Below are 23,051 nucleotides of genomic sequence, written 5' to 3' on the forward strand. Positions count from 1 at the left end.
ACAATATGGGTGGCTAACAAACGATATGTTGAGAACCTTTGTCATCCACAGGCTAAAGCATTACCATTGAGATTCTAAGTGGGTCCAACGCCTTGGATGATTTCGCTTTGGGCATGACATCTTCAGCATCATAAATTGTGGTTGTATCTCTTGGACTGAGCTCTTATACAGCATAGTACACTTATCTTCGCCACATCACTTTCGGCGTGCTCTATAAATAACTCGCCTACCTCTTCGGATTTGTCACTGTCACGACCCTGAAAGTAACAGCTGTTCTATTATCCTTCTATCCCGGACTCGGGCACGGATTCTGGCTACTTCCCTTCCAACATACATACATATGTATATTCGATGTAGGGGTCACTAGTGTCAACATGACCGAGATAGGTCTGTACTGGAACTTTTAGCATCCATCTGAAAAAAGTTGTAACAATCACAATGTTGCGACCATAATGTTTTTTCGACTCATAAAGTCTACAATTTCGATGACTTTTTCAGCCTCGGAAATGCACCCATTTCCTACATCCATTACATGTCACTAATGTTGACATATTGTGTATGCGGATCTGGCAAACGGAACAGATAAATCACCCGGGTTCTTCGCTATCCAGGCAAAGACTATACATGAACTCAAACAGCTAATTGTTGAGGCGACGCCGTCCCCTGGTTTATGATTTCTCCGAGTCAATCCGGTAGGAGTGAGTGCTCATCCCTCATTTTAGTTAATGTTGGAATGGTTTTTAGAGCATTTTGGTCCATTATCACATAAATAATGGCCGTCCTTACAAAAAATTATACCATTGTAATCAGGACCACAAGAATTACCTTAAGTAAAAAAAATTACAAAACGATTCTCGAATAGTCCTTAAACTGCCCTTAACAAGTAAAAAAGTATCAGTCGGCTTTGCCGACAGAGATATACCCTCAGCCTGTGCAAATTGAAACACTTTTTTCACAAAAAACTTATGTATTTAGGGGGTTTCAAAATGTTGGTCGCATGAACCGACAAAAATGTTGATTAGGATTAAAGTTCAAAAATTTTGCAAAAAAGGTATTTAAAGGAATGGACCGACATAGACCATGGGGGTGCCATACGAAGTTTTTCCACCCTTCGGGCTGTTTTCTCAAACTGTATGGACTTGCCCCTGAAACAACTTTTACCATCGTAATTGAGGCAGCGAATGTAAGTTGCTTCAACAAAAATCAAAGTGATTCAATAGCAGGTCTTAAAGTGAACTTATCCAAAATTTTGTGTGGGAGGTACAAATAAAGTCCATACTCGAACCTGATCTATATCTGGTACATATTATGAGAATGTGTAAAGTATGGACCAAATCGGTCACTCCTACAAGAGTTATCGTGAGCACAATTTTTCCGAATATTTTTGAACTTTTGTGGGGTAGGTACCTGAAGGAGTGGACCGATATGGCATATCTAAGAACTTAAACTAAGTTTGGAAACAATATTACGAAGGCCAAATTTTGGCCTTTGGTGTCATAGGGTTTGTTTTTCAACTTTCAGGCTATTTTTTTAGGAAGTATGGACTTGCCCCTGAGGAAACTTGTACCTTCGTATATGGGACAGTGAATACAATATGTTACAACAAAAACCAAGGCGATTCGAGAGAAGGTCCTAAACTGAACTTTTCCGAAATTTTGTGTGGGACGTACTCGAAGGAGTTTACCGATTGAGTCCATATTTGAACCTCATCTAGGTCTGGTAGAAATTTCATAATGTGCAAAGTATGGACCAAATCGGTCACTCCCTTCAACAGTTATCGTACGCACAAATTTTCCGAACATTTACGAACTTTTGTGGGGGAGGTACCGGAAGGAGTGGACGATATAATCCATCTTAGAACTTGAACTAAGTTTGGACAAAATATTACGAAAGCCATAGTTTGGACCGAATCGGCAGATCCGTTCGAGAGTTATCTTGCGCTCCAACCACTACACACGGTGTCATAGGATTTTTTGTAACTTTCAGGCTATTTCTCAGGAAGTATGGACTTGCCCCTAATGAAACTTACAGCGTCGTATAGAGGACAGCGAATACAACTTGCGTAAACAAAAATCAAAGCGATTCGAGACCAGGTCCTAAACTGAACTTTTCCGAAATTTTGTGTGGGAGCTACCCGAAGGATTGGACCGATTGAGTCCATATTGGAACCTCATCGAAGTTTGGTAGAAATTATACGATGTGCAAAGTATGGACCAAATCGGTTATTCCCTACAAGAGTTATCGTGCGCACAAGTTTTGCGACAATTTTTGAACATTTGTGGGGGAGGTACCTGAAGGAGCGGACCTATATGGCCCATCTTCGAACTTAAATCGAATCTGGACAAAACATTTCGATACCCAAAATTTCAACCGAATCGATTGATCCGTTCGAGAGTTATCGTGCGCACCAGCCAGCCAGACAGACGGACAGACAGACAGACAGACAGACGGACGGACATTGCTAGATCGACTCAAAATTGTCTGAAACGGATATCGTACAAACATACTTGGGGTCTAAAACCATTATTTCGATGAGGCACATTTTTGGTCGTATCAAAGTGTAAATACCCTCTTTAGCCTAAAGGCTGAGGGTATAAAAACAAATGTGTTGAACTTTTATGGAGGAGATAACTGAAGTAGTGGACTTTGAATCTTTAAATCTGTCCGAACTTAATAGATTTTTATATCCTTCACGCTCAACGTAAATGCAATGCGGACGGCGGGGCGGATTGTCCACAAAAAACCAATATAATTTTTTGGAAGCAAATTGTTAAATAAGTAAAATTATCATTTCGGGCAGCATGGGTTCCCTTGAAAACACACTACGTGTATTAAATTTTTAACACATCGAAATGTTCGTCGGCATAAAATTCTAAATCGATATAACGAGTCTGTCCTTTAGGGGTTTAAAACATTCCAAAGAATTGTCGTTTGGACCCTAAAACGCTATCTTCCGATGTTGGGAATTTTGAATGTTTCTTTTCGTAATAGCCGATATTTGGTAAACGTTTTTAAGCACCCTAGAACGACACCGTCTGATTTTCGCTATTTTCAAGTTTCTGCCTAATCATCCACCATAAATTGATGAAATCTTGTTTCAACGTAAATTATGGTGGAGGGTTTGACCCGACCATTTTTGCTTGTTTTTTACTGCTTATTACCAAAATTTGCATAAATCATTTCCAATTTCTATTTGAACGCCCATTTATTTACAACATAAAAGAACCCAAATAACCCTAATTGCAAAATACACATATCCGACAGTTTTTATCATTAATCAAATAACAGTTAAAAGAACGTGTCTAAATTCGAAGCTATATCATACATGTTATGTAGCTTTTAATAGTTGTTGTTGTTTTTCTTGTTAAAGCTTCAAGCCATAGAAACAGTTCTACGAGTTTAGTTCAGTACGGTTCAGCTCACTTTTGAGTGATAATTAAGAGCAACTTCATTGACAACTCAATATTTATTTAAATGATGGACAAAAGAGACCCTGAGAGCTGGAAAAAACAGTAAACAGTTGCAACAAAATTCAAGTTGACAGATTAAATATCCGAATTTATCCAAATATTTTCAGGCGAAATCGGAGCGGACAAATGAAAAACGGAAAAAGAGTTAAACGAAACGAACCGACAAAATCACCTTACAAAGTCAACATTCATCATCGAATGTGAACGACGAGGTAACCAAACAGCCAGCCAGCAGTCAGTCTTCCATACAACAACCAGGTCAGTTAAAGACACCAGTAAACACTGGTGTCGGTGTTCGATGGACAAATCTAAGCACTGAATCTAGCTACTCTTCTGTTTGTATGTCTGTCTGTTTGTCGGTTGGTCGGTCGGTCTTGCTTTGTACAAAATGCTTTTTAGCCTTGACATGATATTGCCAAAAACAAAACACCGTCAACAAAATAAACAAACAGCAGTCAGTCTGTCACCAGAAAATTAAGTTTCAAATGTGTGATGTACCCGCGAGTTAGATACGTTTTCATCATGTTGTTGTTTTTGTTTTGTACAAATATGTTGTGTCTTGTTGTTGTTGCTGCTGCTGTTGTTTTTGTAAAGCAAGTATCTCTCTTATAATTGAAAATTGTGAATATTTATCGAAAAATTTATTTTGGCTAATGTTGACACAATAATTGCCGTAAACAGAAAGCTGTTTTATGACAGAGTCAGATATTTAAGGAATGGCCGAAGTTGAGATAGAACTCGGTGAATCAGAGTGTCTTTGCCTTTAACGAATTTGCAGTTAACCAGATGATCATGTAGTTGATGCCTATATGTATGTCTGTCATAGTAATTTAAGGTACAAATTCTGTGACAAATTTCCTTACTAGGAAAAGTCATCTATCGGCAAAGGAACTTCTATAGGTCATCTATAGACAGAAGGTCTTTTACTTGTAGAAAAACCCCCTTCTAATCAAATCAAAAATATAAATTATAAAATAAACAAGTAAAAAAGTATCAGTCGGCTTTACCGACAGAGGTATACCCTCAGCCTATGTGAATAGAAATTTTTATCTACGGACAGATAGAATGTATTTAGGGTCTTTTCAGAATCTTGTGGTCATTTGTTGACATTTGAAATTGTCAAAAAAAATGTGGATTAGGATTAAAGTTCAAAGGTGTTGCGGAGGAGGTACATAAAACAATGGACCGACATAGTCCATTATGGAAGTGGATCTTATTTTGGGAGTCATATCTTTTCGATAGATATCGCGCCCACTAGTCATTTCAGTGGGCCATCGTATAACTTTTGGACCAGTATGCCAGTATCGCTGTAAACAGGACCACATCGAACAGCATCGGTATACATTTCCAAAGGATCTTCGAAAGGACCAATATGGGCCATTCTAGAAGGTAAACTAAATTTTTACAAAATATTAGGAGATCCACAGTTTGGACCAAAGTGGTGGTCCAGTTCAAGGGATATCCTGCATACCATTTTAGTGACATTTTTAAATATTGGGGGAAGTACCGGAAGTTGTGGACCGGCATTGCCCATCTTCGGACTGAAACTGAAGTTTGGACAAAATATGAAGAAGGCCAAATTTTGAACCTAGTTGGTTGACCAGTTTGAGAGTTATTTTACTCTCCAGCCACTACATATATATGGTGTCATAGGGGGTTTTTACACCTTTTGGGCCGTTTTCTCAAGAAGTGTGGACTTGCCCCTAAAAACTTTTACCGTCGTAAATAAGGCAGCAAATGCAAGCTGCTTCAAAAAAATCAAAGTGATTCGAGAGCAGTAGTGGGATTCTGTAACTCATTTTTGCTGTTACCGACAAAAATCGGTAAAATTAAATCGCAAAATTATGACTAAAAATATAAAGAAAAGTTGGCATCACTGTTTGTGTCGGTAGAGACTAGCGACTACTTTTTATTCATCGTTAACTTACCGAAAAATTTCGTTAATTATCGGAATTATAAGCATTTTAATTTTACCGACAATTATCGATAACAGCAAAAATGAGTTACAGAATCCCACTACAGGTCTTAAAGTGAACTTATCCGAAATTTTGTGTAATAAGTACCCGAAGGAGTGGACAAATATAGTCCATTTTCAAACCTGATCTATATCTTGTACATATGTTAGGATGTGTAAAGTATGGACCAAATCGGTTACTCCCCTCAAGAGTTATCGTGCGCACAATTTTTCCGAACATTTGTGAACTTTTGTGGGGCTTATCTTCGAACTTAAACTATGTTTGGACAAAACATTACGAAGGCCAAATTTTGGACAGAATCGGCAGATCCATTCGAGAGTTATCTTGCGCTCCAACCACTACACACGGTGCCATACGGGGTTTTTGCACCTTTCAGGCTATTTCTGATGAAACTTGTACCGTCGCATGGGGGTAGTGAATACAAGTTGTTACAACAAAAATCAAAGCTATTCGAGAGCAGGTCATAAACTACACTTTTCCGAAATTTTGTGTGGGTGGTACCCGAAGGAGTGGACCGATTGAGTCCATATTAGAACCTCATTTAAGTCTGGTAAAAAATTCACGAAATTCAACCATTATTTCAATGAGGCACATTTCGCCGTATGAAAGTGTATATACCCTTGTTAGCATAAATTCTGAGGGTATAAAAATATAAAATACAATGTATAAATATAAAAAATAAAATATTATATAAAATATAAAATATAACATATAAAATATAAAGTATAAAAATATGAAATATAAAATGTAAAAAAATATAAAATATAATATATAAAATATAATGTATAAAATTAGAAACATTGTGGCGTTTTTTATTGGGATAGCGTTTGCAATTTTGTTTTTTTTTTTTTCAAAATAGTCTGGCTTAATCCCATTGTTGTTGTTTTAATATTTTAAAACAACTAGTTTATTAGTGGAAAATATTTGGCATTGTTCGCCAAGGGGTAAGGCAGGGAATACTATAGTTTCGATCCACGCCACTGGATCTCATCAGTTCCCTTGTTTCTTGTTTGTGGATATTCTCCAACGAAGTTATTTTTCAATAACTTCTTCAACAAGAAGTTTTTTATACCCAAACATCAATCGTCAGCTCGAAGTATAAAGGTAAGCAAAGAAAAAAGTTCAATGAGAAGTTTTTCCTTGGCAACCTCACACAACTCCGACGAAAGTGTCTGCGAAAACAATTCAAACCTCTTCCACTAGTATGTGTCGTCGAATTTCAACGAATGCACACACCAAAATTTGGTTGGTCTGCTTTACAGCAAAAACAACACACGTCGTGTCTTCAATTAGAAACATTGTGGCGTTTTTTATTGGGATAGCGTTTGCAATTTTGTTTTTTCAAAATAGTAATAATAGGAAATATAAAATATAAAAAATAAAATATAAAATGTAAAAAATAAAAAGTAAAATATAAAGTGTAAAATGTAAAATATAAAAATTAAAATATTAAATGTAAAATATAAAACATAAAAAATATAATATAAAATATAAGAAATAAAATATTTTATATAAATATTTTTTTTGTTTTATATATCTATATAAATTAAAATCAAATGTCGTTCGTTGGTAATGTCATCAGTTGAGAAGTGTTGGACCGATTTGCAAGGTTTTTATGCAAAGAAAATTTGACCATGTCCACTTTACGCCCACTTTTTTCAATTTTCATCTTTCTACAAAAACTACTGAACTAATTTTCCTGAAATTGTTGGGGAATGTTGGGAGACCCGGTTTAAAAAAGCTACTAATTTTATTGAATAAGGGGGGGGGGGGTGGAGTTCGGGTGGGGTACTTCCCCTGTACCCTATTTCTTTAAAAATGCTATATTTACAATAATTACTAATGTATCGGTTTGGAAATTAATTTGCGAGACAATTGTGGCAGTGTTTTTGACCTTCCCTACTTTTAGGACCCAAAGACTTGACCACGCCCACTTTTTAAAATATGTTACATCAACGAAACTACTGAATCGTTTTTCCTGACATTTTCAGGGAATGTACAGGAATGGCCCCTGGTGCAAATAGGATGCATATTTTCTTGAAGGGGACGGGGTACTTCGCTTTGCCATATTTATGAAACGCCTTTATGAGTAAAAGTCAAATGCCGTCATAATCCAAATTAGTTTTTTATATAAAGAAAATTTTACCACGCCTACTTTTTTCAATTTCAATTTAAATTTTTACTGCAAAAAATACTGAACCAATTTTCCTGAAATTGTGAGGGAATGTACATGGATGGCCCCGAAAACAGGCTACATAATTTATCGGTTTAAAAATTTACGAATTAATCTTTGGTACCTAAAGACCCGACCACTCCTGTTTTTTTAAATATGTTATATATCCAATATTACTAATATTACTGAACCGATTTCCATCAAATTTGCAGAAACAGCTCAATGTTTGCCACTGTTATGTGTAATTTATGAATTTCGTAGGAGTTGGGATACCTTCCCCAGGCCTTTCTTTTACACGCTATATGTATGTGTATCCTAGGTACATATTTGTAGCTAAAATACCGGACCACGCCCACTTTTTTAATTATATTATATCTCGAAAACTGATGACCACTCCCACTCTTTTCAATACATTATTTTTCCAAAACTACTGAACCTAATTTCATGCAATTTTAAGAGAATGTTCAGGAATGTCCCGTGGTCTAAAACACTATATGCAGAAGAATTTCGGGGGCCTATTGTTTTATAATCGCCATATTTGCTAAACTTATGAGTGCATCGGCTTGCAAATTAATTTTCGAGACAACGTTGGACATGGACGAAAATAAATCCTAAACAGCGTCAATGGGCGAAAAAATCCGACAAAGTACGTAAGAGAAGAAAAATGCCACAGATGAAATCTGTTGATAAATTTAAAATCCTCCTCGGTTTGACAATAGACCGAAGAAGTGAGGTAGAAAATACCTATTTTTGAATTGTCAAGCATAAAGTTCAATAAAAAGTTGTCATGAAAACTCATTAAGACTGGCCAGCAACGCGGTCTGCTAGTTTTATAATACATAATTATTGGGGAAAAAGGATTTTGGTTGCGAAGCCGTAGCGTAGTTATTATTGTCAATAGATGAAAGTTTCAATTTACACAGACTGAAGGTATATATCTGTCGACAAAACCGACTGATATTTTTCTGTTCCATTCTTCATCCCTTCAGTTGTCAATCACTATGTTATCTGTTTTAAATCCCTTTTAATGCACCACAACATCTCGTTAGCTCCGTTTGAAGATAACATCATCCTTGGCAGTTTTGGGGATACATGTGAACATTTTATCTTTTCAAATACCAAACATACATATGGGAAGGAAAAGTTACTTGGATTCCTCATTAGGTGTAGTTTTTGGTTGATTATCATTTGAACTGTTGGCAACAATTTAAGTTTAGATAAGGAAACAGTTGCCAGTTCTCCCTTCATTGCAATTTTCAATGGTACTTCACTATACCTGCCACTACTACTACTTCGCAGGCTGCCTGTAACATCTTTCAATAAATTAAAGAAAACAAACAGCCATCTATTTTCCTGGCAAGGCTTGGGTCAAGCAATTAAAGTGAAAAGGGCACAGTGTTTAAAAGAATTTCAATTGGTGATTTGGGGGCACAAAAGCTTAGATTTAAACAATGCAAATCCATGGTCATCATTTCTCCTTAGAAATCCCTTGCAAAACACAGTCCATCTGTACTAGGTATGCTTTATCTCTCTCTACTGACACATTGCAACAATGTTGCACACTCGTACACTTCAAGTGGTCTGTCTCTTTATCTCGTTGGTTTTCAACAACAAGAACATTTGAATCTACTTTGTTTTTCTTTGGGCTTCAAGTTGCATGCTGTAATGATTTGAGCAAGTATGACCACAAAATGAAAAAAGAAAAGCAAAATCTAAATTTCATGGTCCAATAGCCAGCCCTTCACTAACCTCCTTCTTTAGTAAGGATAACTCCTCAAGACCAATTGAGAAGAAAAGAACAAACCCTGTTTGGATAAAATACAATTGTTGTTTCAAGAAAAGTGTTGTTGTTGTTCCCTTAAGCTTTGTGCATTTGACCTTTTGCTTGATTGATGGTTTAACGATTATTTAAAAGGAGAGAGAAAGATTGCCTGAGCAGTTTTTTTTGCAGATTTTCAAGTACAGCACAAAAAGTCGCAAATTAAGCACTTTTTTGTAGGAAGTAAAGCTGAAAACCCTATTGCTTCTTTGACAATCGTTTTAGCAAAAAAATCTTCAAAGTCATTAACAATTATTTTTTCTTTATTTATTGTTTTTATTTAGTTAAATGAATGATTTTATGTGGAAAACAAAATTTACTGGATTAATTGGTTATAGTTTGAGCTTACATTTCTTCAATAAGGAGTCCCGTCTCACCTAAACGAGAAAGGAAGCAATGCCTCCTGCTTAAAATGACTTCGAAAAAATTGCCAATAGTTCTGAAAATAAAAACTTTAAAAGCTTATTGTGTGGAAGCATTTTTTAACGAATCACTTTATAATTAAGATTTTATGTGATCTTATGTAGAAACTCATCATGCTTTGATACAGGGATATGAGGTTGTAAAAAAGTCATAATCCTAGTGCACACACTCACACACATAAACAAACAGACTGATGAATGTAAACAACAAATGAGCAGAGGTAATAAATACTAGATGAAACTCTTTCAAATTGCATTCTTCTCTTTAAAAGTATCGTGAATCTTCTGCCGTGCCAAGTACGCTAAGGATTTTGCTGACATTGTTGTGGAGTGAGCACTACTTCTTTACATTCCCTAATGTTCATCACTACAGCGGTCTTCGGTTCTTTCCAGACGCTCGGAAAATATATTCATAATCTGCATAACTTCAGTGGAGGCATGTTTGCATCATTTATGCAGTTTGTCTTTCATCCAAACCCAGTAACAATTTACAAGGAAAAACTGCTTATTTTATTCATTATTAAGAAATGAGTACGGTGGCACAGAGCGTGTGTGTCCGACTAAAAAACCGAGAGTTGAGACCAGTATATAGCACCGTGATGACGAAAAATTTCGACAATTTAAACACACACACTACCCGAAGTGCAGACGATGAGCATAACCATGGTACAATAATACAGGTAGCATTATCATGCCAGCTGATGGTAACATAATGTGTCAACTGCATTGAATTGATGTCAAATTTTGACACCTTATGTTACCAACAATTGCCGATGCGGCTACCTGTGTATTTGTACCATGAGCATAACAAAGAATATAAATGTTTTGATTTTTTATTATGGCTTCATAATGAAAACTTAAATATTTATCATCAAACCCAGTCCTCAGAGGGACCTGAGGAATATTTGTCTTTAGAAAAACAGTCCTCAAAGGGACCTGAGGAATATTTTTCTATAGAAAAACAGTCCTCAGAGGGACCTGAGGAATATTTTTCTATAGAAAAACAGTCCTCAGAGGGACCTGAGGAATATTTTTCTATAGAAAAACAGTCCTCAGAGGGACCTGAGGAATATTTTTCTATAGAAAAACAGTCCTCAGAGGGACCTGAGGAATATTTTTCTATAGAAAAACAGTCCTCAGAGGGACCTGAGGAATATTTTTCTATAGAAAAACAGTCCCCAGAGGGACCTGAGGAATATTTTTCTATAGAAAAACAGTCCTCAGAGGGACCTAGGGAATATTTTTCTATAGAAAAACAGTCCTCAGAGGGACCTGAGGAATATTTTTCTATAGAAAAACAGTCCTCAGAGGGACCTGGGGAATATTTTTCTATAGAAAAACAGTCCTCAGAGGGACCTGAGGAATAGTTTTCTATAGAAAAACAGTCCTCAGAGGGACCTGAGGAATATTTTTCTATTGAAAAACAGTCCCCAGAGGGACCTGAGGAATATTTTTCTATAGAAAAACAGTCCTCAGAGGGACCTGAGGAATATTTTTCTATAGAAAAACAGTCCTCAGAGGGACCTGAGGAATATTTTTCTATAGTCCTCAGAGGGACCTGAGAAATATTTTTCTATAGAAAAACAGTCCTCGGAGGGACCTGAGGAATATTTTTCTATAGAAAAACAGTCCTCGGAGGGACCTGAGGAATATTTTTCTATAGAAAAACAGTCCTCATAGGGACATGAGGAATATTGTTCTATTGACAAACAGTCCTCACAGGGACCTGGTGAATATTTTTCTATAGAAAAACAGTCCTCAAAGGGACCTGGTGAATATTTTTCTATAGAAAAACAGTCCTCAGGGGGACCTGAAGAATATTTTTCTATAGAAAAACAGTCCTCAGAGGGACCTGAGGAATATTTTCCTCAGAGGGACCTGAGGAATATTTTTCTATAGAAAAACAGACCTCAGAGGGACATAAGGAATATTTTTCTATAGAAAAACAGTCCTCAGAGGGACCTGAGGAATATTTTTCTATAGAAAAACAGTCCTCAGAGGGACCTGAGCAATATTTTTCTATAGAAAAACAGTCCTCAGAGGGACCTGAGCAATATTTTTCTATAGAAAAACAGTCCTCAGAGGGAACTGAGGAATATTTTTCTATAGAAAAACAGTCCTCAGAGGGACCTGAGGAATATTTTTCTATAGAAAAACAGTCCTCAGAGGGACCTGAGGAATATTTTTCTATAGAAAAACAGTCCTCAGAGGGACCTGAGGAATATTTTTCTATAGAAAAACAGTCCTCAGAGGGACCTGAGGAATATTTTTCTATAGAAAAACCGTCCTCAGAGGGACTTGAGGTATATTTTTCTATAGAAAAACAGTCCTCAGAGGGACGTGAGGAATATTTTTCTATAGAAAAACAGTCCTCAGAGGGACGTGAGGAATATTTTTCTATAGAAAAACAGTCCTCAGAGGGACGTGAGGAATATTTTTCTATAGAAAAACAGTCCTCAGAGGGACGTGAGGAATATTTTTCTATAGAAAAACAGTCCTACAACAAAAATCAAAGCGATTTTGTGTGGGAGTTACCCGAAGGAGTGGAACCTCATTTAGGTCTGGTAGAAATTTTATGATGGACTAAGTATGGACCAAATCGGTTACTCCTATCAGGAGTTATCGTGCGCACAATTTTCGAACTTTTGTGGAAGAAGTACCGGAAGGAGCGGACCGATATAACCCATCTTCGAACTTAAACTAAGTTTGGACAAAATATTACAAAAGCCAAATTTTGGATGGAATCTGTTGATCCATTTGAGAGTTATCGTGCGCTCCAGCCAGCCAGACAGACGGACGGGCATGGCTAAATCATCTCCAAATGGTCTGAAACGGATTTCGCCCAAACATACTTGGGGTCTAAAACCATTATTTCGATGAGGTAGATTTTGCCCGTATGAAAGTGTATGTACCCTCGTTAGCATAAATGCTGAAGGTATAAACAGTATGTGAAGCTGACAGATCATCAGACATATCGGCTGTGGGAGTGACTCCTCTGTCTTCGAACTTTGATTTCTCAAATGCAATGCATTTTTAACAGCGACGGATATTTGTCCGTTCAGTCTGTATGGGTTTTTAGGGCAGCTTTTGAAAGTTATGAGTTTGACTTTGAACGTAAACACGTCGTGATAACATTTTCATATGTTTTCGAGGACGTGGGTTAAAATCCCAGCTGGGCGTATATCATTTTAATGTTAAGATTTTTTTTGCATGCAAAACGAATGCCGAAAATTCTGTTTTTCTGGAACAATCCCGAGAGGATAAGGGTAGACTGTTCCTATATACAAGATTGAACCTCATTTTTTTAACACCAACTCACAACTTTATGTATCCAATGCTTTAAGGTTTCTTAGGAACGCAATCAGGAACAGAAATATATAAATCTATAAATATTAAGGTTAAAGAATGTTGAGAAACCGGTAGGACCGCCCTGTTGTGGTAATTGCCAGTTTTGTAAGCCATTGCCTAATATTGCTTTGGTATTTATGAACTCCCTTAGCTCACCTTCACATTAAGTTTGAAAATGTGTCACTAGAAGGATATTACAACAGAAGCGTTTGAAAAACAGGAAATAAGCAAACCTTACAAAATGCTTGGCAAAAACAACGAAAACTTTAAACGAATAAAGGAAACACTGATCCCAAAACTTTTAAAAATAAAAACAATCAAATTGCTTTGTTAGAATTTTTTTATTAGTCAATTATTTTTTGCCAACAAAAATTTTTATTTTTGTCAAAGAACAATAAAAATCCACGTTCTTGTTGTTAAAACAAATAGTCCACCATTAGAAAAACATAACGGGCAAATGGCTTAAAACTTGGTTACGAAATTCAAGGGCGTCGAAAGAAGTGGAATGGCAACCAGCAGCGAAATGAATGAAGGTGTGCGACTCTTTGTTTTGCTTTGAAGAATTAGATTTATATCTTTCTCTATTCAAGTTTATGAAATTTACCAAAAACAAAACTGGTTTTGACCTTTAATTCTGAACGATGATGACGACGATGATGGTGTTAATTGTGGGTAAGTCTAGAAACATAACATTCAATGGAACGGGACAGACGTTCGCCACATCTATCAATTTTTTTCTTTGATATGTTTTATTAGTTTTATGTGTTTGTTTGTTTTTGTGATTGGCTTTCATTTGGGAGTGTTGAGATTTTAAGTCTAGTGTGGCCATTGAACCTTTATTGCCAAATAACCAAAACCAACAACACCTTCACTACCTACCAGCAGCATCGTCATCATCACCAACAATTTGATTAAATCACAGAATTAAATGTTGATTCATTTCCAAAATCTGTGTGTGGTTTTAATGGAAGAGGAGGATGCTTGTGGTTTGGTTGTTTTTTTGCAAATCTCTGTGGTTGGCTTTGTTATTTTTCCCCAGTAGGGGAAATCATTATGTAATGACATTGTCTTCTTCTGCTGCTGCTGGTGATTGTGTCTATCTGTTTTGGCCTCGCAACTGGCTTTGTGGATGAGTTGAGTTAACCGGCTATTGATGTTTTGTCTATTTAAGCATAAAGTCGGCTATTGTTTACTGTGCTCTGGACCCATGTTAATTTGCCATGGCTTTTGGCATAATAATTCATAACATCCGCAGCGGTGGCACGAGATAACCCAATAAGGTGTTTTAAAAACAAAGCACCTACCCTAATATTAAATGATGTTTTGTTTAGCCGCAAAATATTACAAAATGTGCGTAGAAAAGATATATGAGGTGACTGCGATGCGGTGCGGATTAATTAAATGTTTAGGCATTTAGCAAAACCTGAAATTTAGCGCAGTTTGTTTTCTAAGCGGCTAATTCTAATATTTCATTTCAATTTCTTACTTTCAGTGCATAATTATAGACAATTTAGGTCATTGGGTTTGTTATTATTATTTTTAAAACTTTGAAGTGAAATAATATATAGCTTGTAATTGTAAGAAGGAAGGCCAATCTTTTTTAACGGTCAATCCGAGTTACAACGATTGCGTGAGTCACTCTATATAGTAAGCACTACTATACTCTATGTGAGCAAAAGGAAAGGGATGGAGCCATAGTGACTTTTGAGTATTTACATTTCTGAGTAGATATCAGAGTTTGATTTTGTCTCTATAGCTATATTCTTTTAATCATGCTACGGTTTAATTGATGAATAGTTTTGGTTTAAAGAATGTCCAAAATTACTAGCTTAGTCCTTATGCGTAACACAGAAGATCTCCTCATATTGACCCTATAATTCTTATGTCTAAAGAATACGATCTTTAGATGTGTGCGAAGATAATACATCTTGAGGACCACAGTCAATAGTATTTCTGGGGCTGTATCTTACATTCCGCTCTTTTATATCAATGGTCATTTGTTGAGATTCTGCTCATATTTTTATTGGATATATAATATAATAATAATTGTTCCACAAACATCCCAGATGGGATAAGGGAGACTTCTCTCATTGGATATAGTGGTTATTATGTTTATAAACAGTAAACAGCGATTAATGAAGTCATATGTATATAATTTTAGTGTATTTCTATTTAAGATTCGCAGTTAGATTATGTTAAAATTATTCTCAAGTAGTAAAACTTGAATACAGCTTTGTTTTTTATTAGTCTAGGCTTAATTGCATCTTCTAGTCTGTGTTCGAGTCGCCATATGACTACTAGAGTTATGACTTTTTGTCCTTTTTTCAAAAATGATTTCCTGTAGCAAGAATGCATAAAGTAAAGTGTAAACTAATTAAAGTAAATCTGGGTGCTTGGTAGAGTCAAGATGTGTGCCAGATAAAGTATAGTCGTATAGGAAAACGAAAAGTATATTAATCATTGTAAGAATCGTTATACACGGTGCCCTTGAACCAACTTTAAATGAAAGGAGCTTACACCTGAGAAGTTTTTGCGGATTCTGAAACTACAATGTTCATAGATGAGAAAAAAAAAAAACAAAAAATCGCCGGAGCGCTTTTCAAATAAATCGCGGCCAAATTTCACATTTTTAGGGGTTTTTTGGTTTTCACGAGCTTGCTCGGAAACCGCAAGTCCCATCGAAATTGGATTAGAGAAAATGTTGTGGCTGTGAAAGTTCTCTACAAGATTGACCTTTATGATATTTTCGTAGGTTCTACCATTTTTGAGATATGGAAATTCAAATTGGGACAACTCACTGACTGTAGCGTCTCATTTGAAAACAATTTCATGACTGCAATTTCCCAACCTAAACTTATATTTCTAAAAAATGGTACAACCTAGGCAGATACTACAAAGCCAATCTTTTAGAGAATTTTCACAGCTATAAGATTTTCTCTAGTCCGATTTCAATAATACTTACCGTTTTCAAGCAAATTGTTGAAACCTAACAAAAAACCTAAAAATGTGACCTGAAGTTCTAAATCTCAAAAATGGTTAAACCTACAAAAATACCATTAAGGTCAATCTTGAACAGAACTTTTGCAGCCATAATATTTTCTCTAATCGCATTTCAATAGCACTTGCGGTTTCTAAGCAATATCACGAAACAGTGAATTTTAAACGCGATTTTTTTTAATATTTCCATCTAACAATTTTGTTAACTTTTCTTGTTTTTGGATTTTTCTCATCTATAAACATTGCTGTTTTAGAATCCGAAAATTTTTCCAGGTGTAAGCCCATTTTCATTTAAAGTTATTTAAGGAGCACCGTGCATGGCATTGTTTTATAAGCAGCCAATACAGTAATGCATTGTCCCAATTTGAACTTCTATATATCAAAAATGGTAAAACCTAAGAAAAAGTCAATCTTGTAGATAATTTTCACTGCTACAACATTATCTTAAGTTCCATTACGATAGGACTAGCGGTTTCAAACAAAAATCGGGAAAACCTAGAAAACCCCTAAAGTTGTGAAATTGACCGCGATTTGTTTGAAAATCCCTCCAGCGATTTTTTTTTTTGATTTTTCTCATCTATAAACATTGTAGTTTCATAATTCGCAAAAACTTCCCAGGTGTAAACACCTTTCATTTAAAGTTTGTTCAGGCACACCGTGGGTACAAACAAAAAAAAAAAAAAAACATACCTTACACAGAAAAAAAAAATTGTAATCATTTGATAACAAAATTCAAAAATCTGATTGATTTTTGCCGATAAAATTAATGTTCAGATTGACAATCGTCGATAAAAAAATAGTTTGAAATTATTTTAATAAAGCAATTCTCATATTAACTAAGAATTTTGTTGAATTTTATTTTTTTCAATCGATAAAAAGTTTTCATATTAACAAACAACCAATTTCGGAAGCAACGTCGTTCAGATTTCGTTCGGATTTCTGAACGATTTTTCGGAGCGGAAATAGTTCAGATTTTGTACCGATTTCGTTCCGTTTTGGAACGAATGTCGGAAAGAAATTTCCTTTCCGAATTTCCCAAGGATTTTCTTCAGATTTCGTTACGAAATCGGATCGAAATCGATACGATGTCGCTCCGACATTTCGTTCCGAAATTATGTCAACCACTTCATACAACTTTCGTTAAGATATCGTTACGATTTCGGATCAGACATCGGACGTATCGTCCGAATTTTGTTCCGATTTCGTTAAGATGTCGGTACGATTGGTTTGCTGGGAAATGAAAAACGGAATGGAACAATTTAAAACAAAATAATAATTTAGCGCTACACTTCAATTTAAATAGATGAAAGCAAATAAAACAATTTTAAGTATGAAATACAGGAATCTCGTTGAACGCTTCTCGTTAGTTGTGAAATAAAACAAATTCTCCTGTTAAGTTAAAATTCATTAGCGGAAAATCGGCATCAGGAATAAAATGTAATAAATTGGTACATCATATTTCAAATATATAAAAATATTCCCATTCCCCTTTTTCCGATTTTTGCATTACAAAATTTGGTTGCAATCATAAAATATACAAGCAGCGGACGTAAAAATATCTTAAACAACACTTCCAGTCGTTTCGTATTTTCCATAGGAACAATACAAAACGAAACATAACCCATGTTGACCGAACTCGCTGTTTAGTTTCGTTTTGTTTACATTCGTGAGTGCGAACAAAACGATAAGCGAAAAGTACTCAACTCCACAAGAGCAGATTGAAAACTAAATAGTACTAAACACATGTGAATAAATCAAAAACGTTTGGTGGTTGATAAAATATTCACTGTGGTATGTTGATGTTAGTTTATAGGGTTGTTAAGCAATTACATGTGTAACGCACGGCAACCGTTTGCCAAAAATTCTTTTTGTTCCGGTGGTGAATGAAAAAACTCGGCAAAGCATAGCATCTAACAAATCTCTTTTTCAAATTTTTATTTTCACAAAAAATTTCATTACCCACCATACCAATTCTATCGAAAATTATGTCTTCCTCAAATGTTTTTTAAAGTTTTGCAATATTTTTATAATATTAAAAAGACTCAAAAATATCGCGAACAAATTAAATTTATTTTTGCTTCATCGTGGTAAAAACATCAATGGTAGAAAGTGTATTTGTTTCGCATATTTTGGCAAACTTTTGTAAAGCTTTATGCAATGGTCTGCTGGGTACAAACAAACAACACAAACAGCTGTTTCATAAATGCAGATACTGTCGTCTGTCAGGGTGAAAAATTAATTCAAATTAGGACATTTTTAATGCAAATTAACTCTGCCGTCCGTCTAGGGTATTAACCAAAATTTTCGGGGTGTCTTTTTTTCTGTGTATAATACAAAATTTAAAATGTTTTTAAAGTTTGACCTTCATTTTAAACCGCACAGGATCTGAAACAATTTTATTTAATTTTAAGTAAATGAATAAAAAAACCCTAAAAAAAGCTAGTCTGGGTCACTCACCGAAAACTTTTTCTTCTTTTTTAAGAAAATATAACATAGTTTTAATGCATGTCCCTTTATTTACAGGTATGCATCTTAATTTTCTTTAATGTAAGTAGTTATTTATTAATAAATAAAAAAAATAGATTGAAACTGAAGAAGCTTGATTTGATAGTAGTGTTATATTTTTCCTAATTTTAAAATGACTGTATTTTTGAATCTGATTAAATTTTAGATACTCTTGAATTTCCTTTAGATCTGTAATTGATCGCCACGTCCAGGTGAAACAACTGCAAATAGGATAACACTATGCAACACTGAAAATGCAAACAACTTCTAGTCTGCATTTTTTGAAAGTACATATTTAGACTACAAAAACCCTAGTAGGGTTTTGTCCTGTCAGATCCAGTTCGGATTTTATGGCCTCATCTAAACCGGGCTAAATCTACACTTTTTTGCATTTATCAGGCCTTTATCTCAGAAACGAATAGGAATTTGGCCTTGCTGTCTTTAGCAATATTGTAGCCCTAAACTTGTAGAACTTATCTTTTGAAAAAACCACGTAAGAAAAACTCCATCTAGGACATCAAAATCTATAAAATATAGAAAATTTTACATAATTGCTAAAATTCTTTTCAGTATCGGCTAAACTATTGAGAGTTGAACCAAGTACCCTTTTGCAAAAATCTTCCAAATAAAGTTCTCAACAATTCTTTAGAACATTCTGAAACTCTAAAATGTTTACTTCATGTTGTTTCAGCGGTATTTTGCATCATATCTTTTACAACACGTATTTCAAACACAGTCCACACCAACAGTTTATTCTCGCATTTTGGATTTCACTACAATATTGACATTTTTATTAAATCGTCGTTGAAAAATGTACTGAAAACAACGGCATAGAGGCATTTTACAACAATGACAAGTTCTGAAGAGTTGTGTATTACATTCCAGGGAATATTTTTCCAAAAGAAAATATTGAGAAAAAATGAACGGTTTTGGAGATACGGTGCGAAATGTATAAAAATTGTTGAATTTTTGCATTTATTTTGAAATTTTAGGCAATAAATGTAGTTTTTCGAGTTCATTATTTCTCCAAATATATTATTCTTGTCCTTATCTACAAATTTGCTTCAGAGGTCAGAAGAAGATTCGCATTGGTTTCAGAGATATAGCCCCGAATTTCTTTAAAAACTCAATATTTAACCATGTTTAGATGGGGCCATAAAATCCGAGCTGGATCTGACACAACAAAACCCAACTAGGGTTTCTTGTCGTTTGGGTCTGTACTTTCAAAAAAATCCCAGTTCGAATTGTTTGCACAAGATCACCTTAAAAATGTTGAACAGTGTAATGAATATACATAGATAAAGCTTGGTTTAGTGTGTGTTGGTAGTTCAGTTTATGAAATTACAAGTAATCCAGTGATATTTGTAGAAAAGAAACCCCATTAGAACTAACGAAGCTATTCCAGTATATAATGTTATACCTTAGCCTTAAGAATGACTTATTTCCTACCATTCCGATAATCAAAAAAAAAAAAAACTTTCAGCATTGTAAAAAAACAAATTGCATTTGAAAGAGTAAAAGGTAGATGATAGATAGCGAAGCCGTCCCACATCCGCTATGTCTGTGGAGCCTTCATTACCAAAGGCGAAACATGTCATGTCACATAGTGGTGTGTGTGTGTTGGTTCGAGTCGTCGCACATAGGTAGATATTGAGTAATTAGGCGGCCAAAAGTCCAAAATTCTAAATACTAGAATTCTAGGTATAGTAAACACTTCCGCGAATTACCCCCCACCTTTTTTTCTAAACCATACGTCACCGCTTCCGTGCAGTTAGACGCAATTTGATCGTTGACTTGATACGTATTTCTATTTGGGCGCCCAAATTATATCAAATTTCGCAATACGCATATATTTTTATTTTAAGTTGTGTAGTGAAGTGAAAGTGATTCCTATAGCTCAAGTAAGCTTCTATTAAATAAATAATAGTTGTATCTTTTATTTTTAACTTTCGTTATATTTTTCGGTAGTTGAACATAAACTCTTTTTCACAGAAAAAAATTTAATTTTTTTAATTTCAAAAGCAATTTTGTTATGGATCAGGATTCGTCCGGGTCATATTTTTTTGTTTATTAAATACGTTAGACGTTCAGCTTTTCTATAAAAAAAAAACAATAGCAGCAGTTCAAAGTTAGTTAAAAAATTTAAAAAAAAAAACTTTTTTTTATTTTATGTTTTTTTTTTTTTTTAACTATGGAGATACCTAGTTCTTCGGGGGTGAAACTAGTGACCCGTAAATGTCTGTTTGAGCAAATGCAACTACAAAATTTACCAAGTTTGGATGAGAAATTGGAGTTTTTAGAAAACCACTGGCTATTGTCTTGCGCAGATACTGTGGAAAGAAAAAAGAACCTCAAGCATACATTTTCCTACATCAAACACGAATTTAAACGGAGATGGCTAAAAGCTCATAAAATGAAGAAGTTTTTATGAAAAACAACCAGAAGTGGCTGGAAGGCACTTTTGAAATACCAGTGCATTCGCTTAATCAACCAGGTCGTCCGAGTAAATCATTTTCGGATTCGAGTGAACGAAGCAAGAGAAGAAAAACTGAGGAAATTCGATCAAATGTTGATGATGAAGTGATTATACATGCCGTACAAGTCGTATTGCAAACGAATGAAAAAAGAACTGCCTCAAAATTGCTCAAAGGAATAGAAAAATCACCAACAATGGCTAGTAAATATAGAAAAGCTTATTCCAAGACCAATGAAACAATTGCTCCTTTGACCCCGTTCCAAGCACTCAAAATGTTCGTAGAAGCTGATCAAACAAGACGACAATATGAAATAATAAGGGCAACTAACCCAAAGCATTACCCTTGTTACGACCTTTTGTTGAAAGCAAAACAAGAATGCTACCCACCAAAGACGGCATTGCGAGTAACAGCTACCTGCGCACAGTGGTTCAGAATCGTTTTTTCCTGGTCAAAATTCTGTAACTTTTGAACGGATAGAGATATATTCATAATTCTTTTTTTGTTAGACAGATAACACAATCAGCTTTCAGACGAATTATAAATGGTAAAGTTCCGGTAGTTGCAGAGAAATTCAAGGTCAAAGTTAAACTTTTAAGTTTTTTAACTATTTTTCATCAAAATATGAGTGTTTTTGGGGTTTTTATATCTTCCTATGTATTAAAGATGGTCAAACACCAACAAATAAACAAAATAATTACCAAAAAAAATAAAAAAAAAAATCGAAAAAATGTCGAAAAATATTTTTCAAAAAATTGTAAAAAAAATTTTACAAGAAAAATTTAATTTTTTTCAAAAATTAAAAAAATTCTCCTTGGGTTTTAATAAAACTTATATAACTCGTATAAAAACTCATATACTCAAAAAAGTTGTAATTTGTGTCAAAAAACTGTAATTCATATGGAAACAGTATAGAAAAACACACATTTTTACCCATGTAATTTCACTAAATTGAAAAAAGTGTTAAACGGACTGAACGGCACGGGTACAAAAGTATATATAATCTGGAAGAGGAGACTTTCGGGCATCTTTCTGTGAAAACAGAACTTTGTTCCATGTTGTTCCACAAAAGTTCTAGTCCACTAAATTTGGAATTTCATAAAATTTAGTACCCGAGGAAAAATAAAATAGATCATGTTGTGTAAACGCTACGGTAATTTACTAAAACTGTTTTTAAAGGCCACAATCCTACCTACCTTACAAAAAAACAATAAACACAATAACTATTATAGTTTCAGATAAATAGCTTCGTCTTTCTCCAGAAATTTGCAAAAATTACGTATTTCCCAAAAATGGGGAAAATGCTCGTCTTTAGGGGCACGCCACGCCCACACCTTCCAATATTTGAGCCTAATTTTTTGGTTTCCTTAGATTCAATATGTTTACTATCGAATCCCATACAGAAATTAAATATCTTTGACAAAACAAAATTTTGATTTTTGGCCAGGAAAATTGATTCCTGAACCATTGTGCTGCGCAGAAATTAATTTACAATGCCTAATGGATCATACTATTCAACGGTTATCAATCTATCTGGAAGAAGAAATTCGTTAACGATCATTTATAAATGGGGGTGTGACGGGTCACAACAAGCACGGTACAAACAAAAATTCTCGGAAGACGCCGAATCCGATGCTAGTATATTTTTGAGTTCTTTTGTCCCACTTCAAATTATTTGTGGTAAAGAAAACAATAAAGTGTTGTGGCAAAACCCAACACCATCATCACCACGATTTTGCCGCCCCATCAGATTTCGGTATGTGAAAGAAACTACAGATGTAACAAAAGAGGAAATAAGTTATGTGCAAAATGAAATTAAGAACCTCGGAATAAACATTTTCGGTCATACAGACAGAATTTTTCAAGA

General features: G+C 34.9%; 1 protein-coding gene across 6 annotated transcripts in view; it reads left to right on the forward strand.

Moving 5' to 3' along the window:
• Prosap (SH3 and multiple ankyrin repeat domains prosap) overlaps positions 1-23,051 on the forward strand; it is a 450,787-nt gene that overhangs the window by 84,752 nt on the left and 342,984 nt on the right. Inside the window, exons 1-2 of one of the 6 annotated variants that reach the window (XM_073988554.1) lie at positions 13,632-13,741; positions 13,799-13,880. The exons of the other annotated variants lie outside the window; for them this stretch is intronic. The gene's annotated coding sequence lies outside the window, so the exon portion shown is untranslated. Of the gene's footprint in view, positions 1-13,631; positions 13,742-13,798; positions 13,881-23,051 lie in introns of those variants that run through there. 6 annotated transcript variants of the gene reach the window in all.

This window comes from Musca autumnalis, unplaced genomic scaffold, assembly GCF_047663935.1.
Source record: "Musca autumnalis isolate F117 unplaced genomic scaffold, ASM4766393v1 scaffold_5, whole genome shotgun sequence".
Classification (NCBI taxonomy): Eukaryota; Metazoa; Arthropoda; class Insecta; order Diptera; family Muscidae; genus Musca; species Musca autumnalis.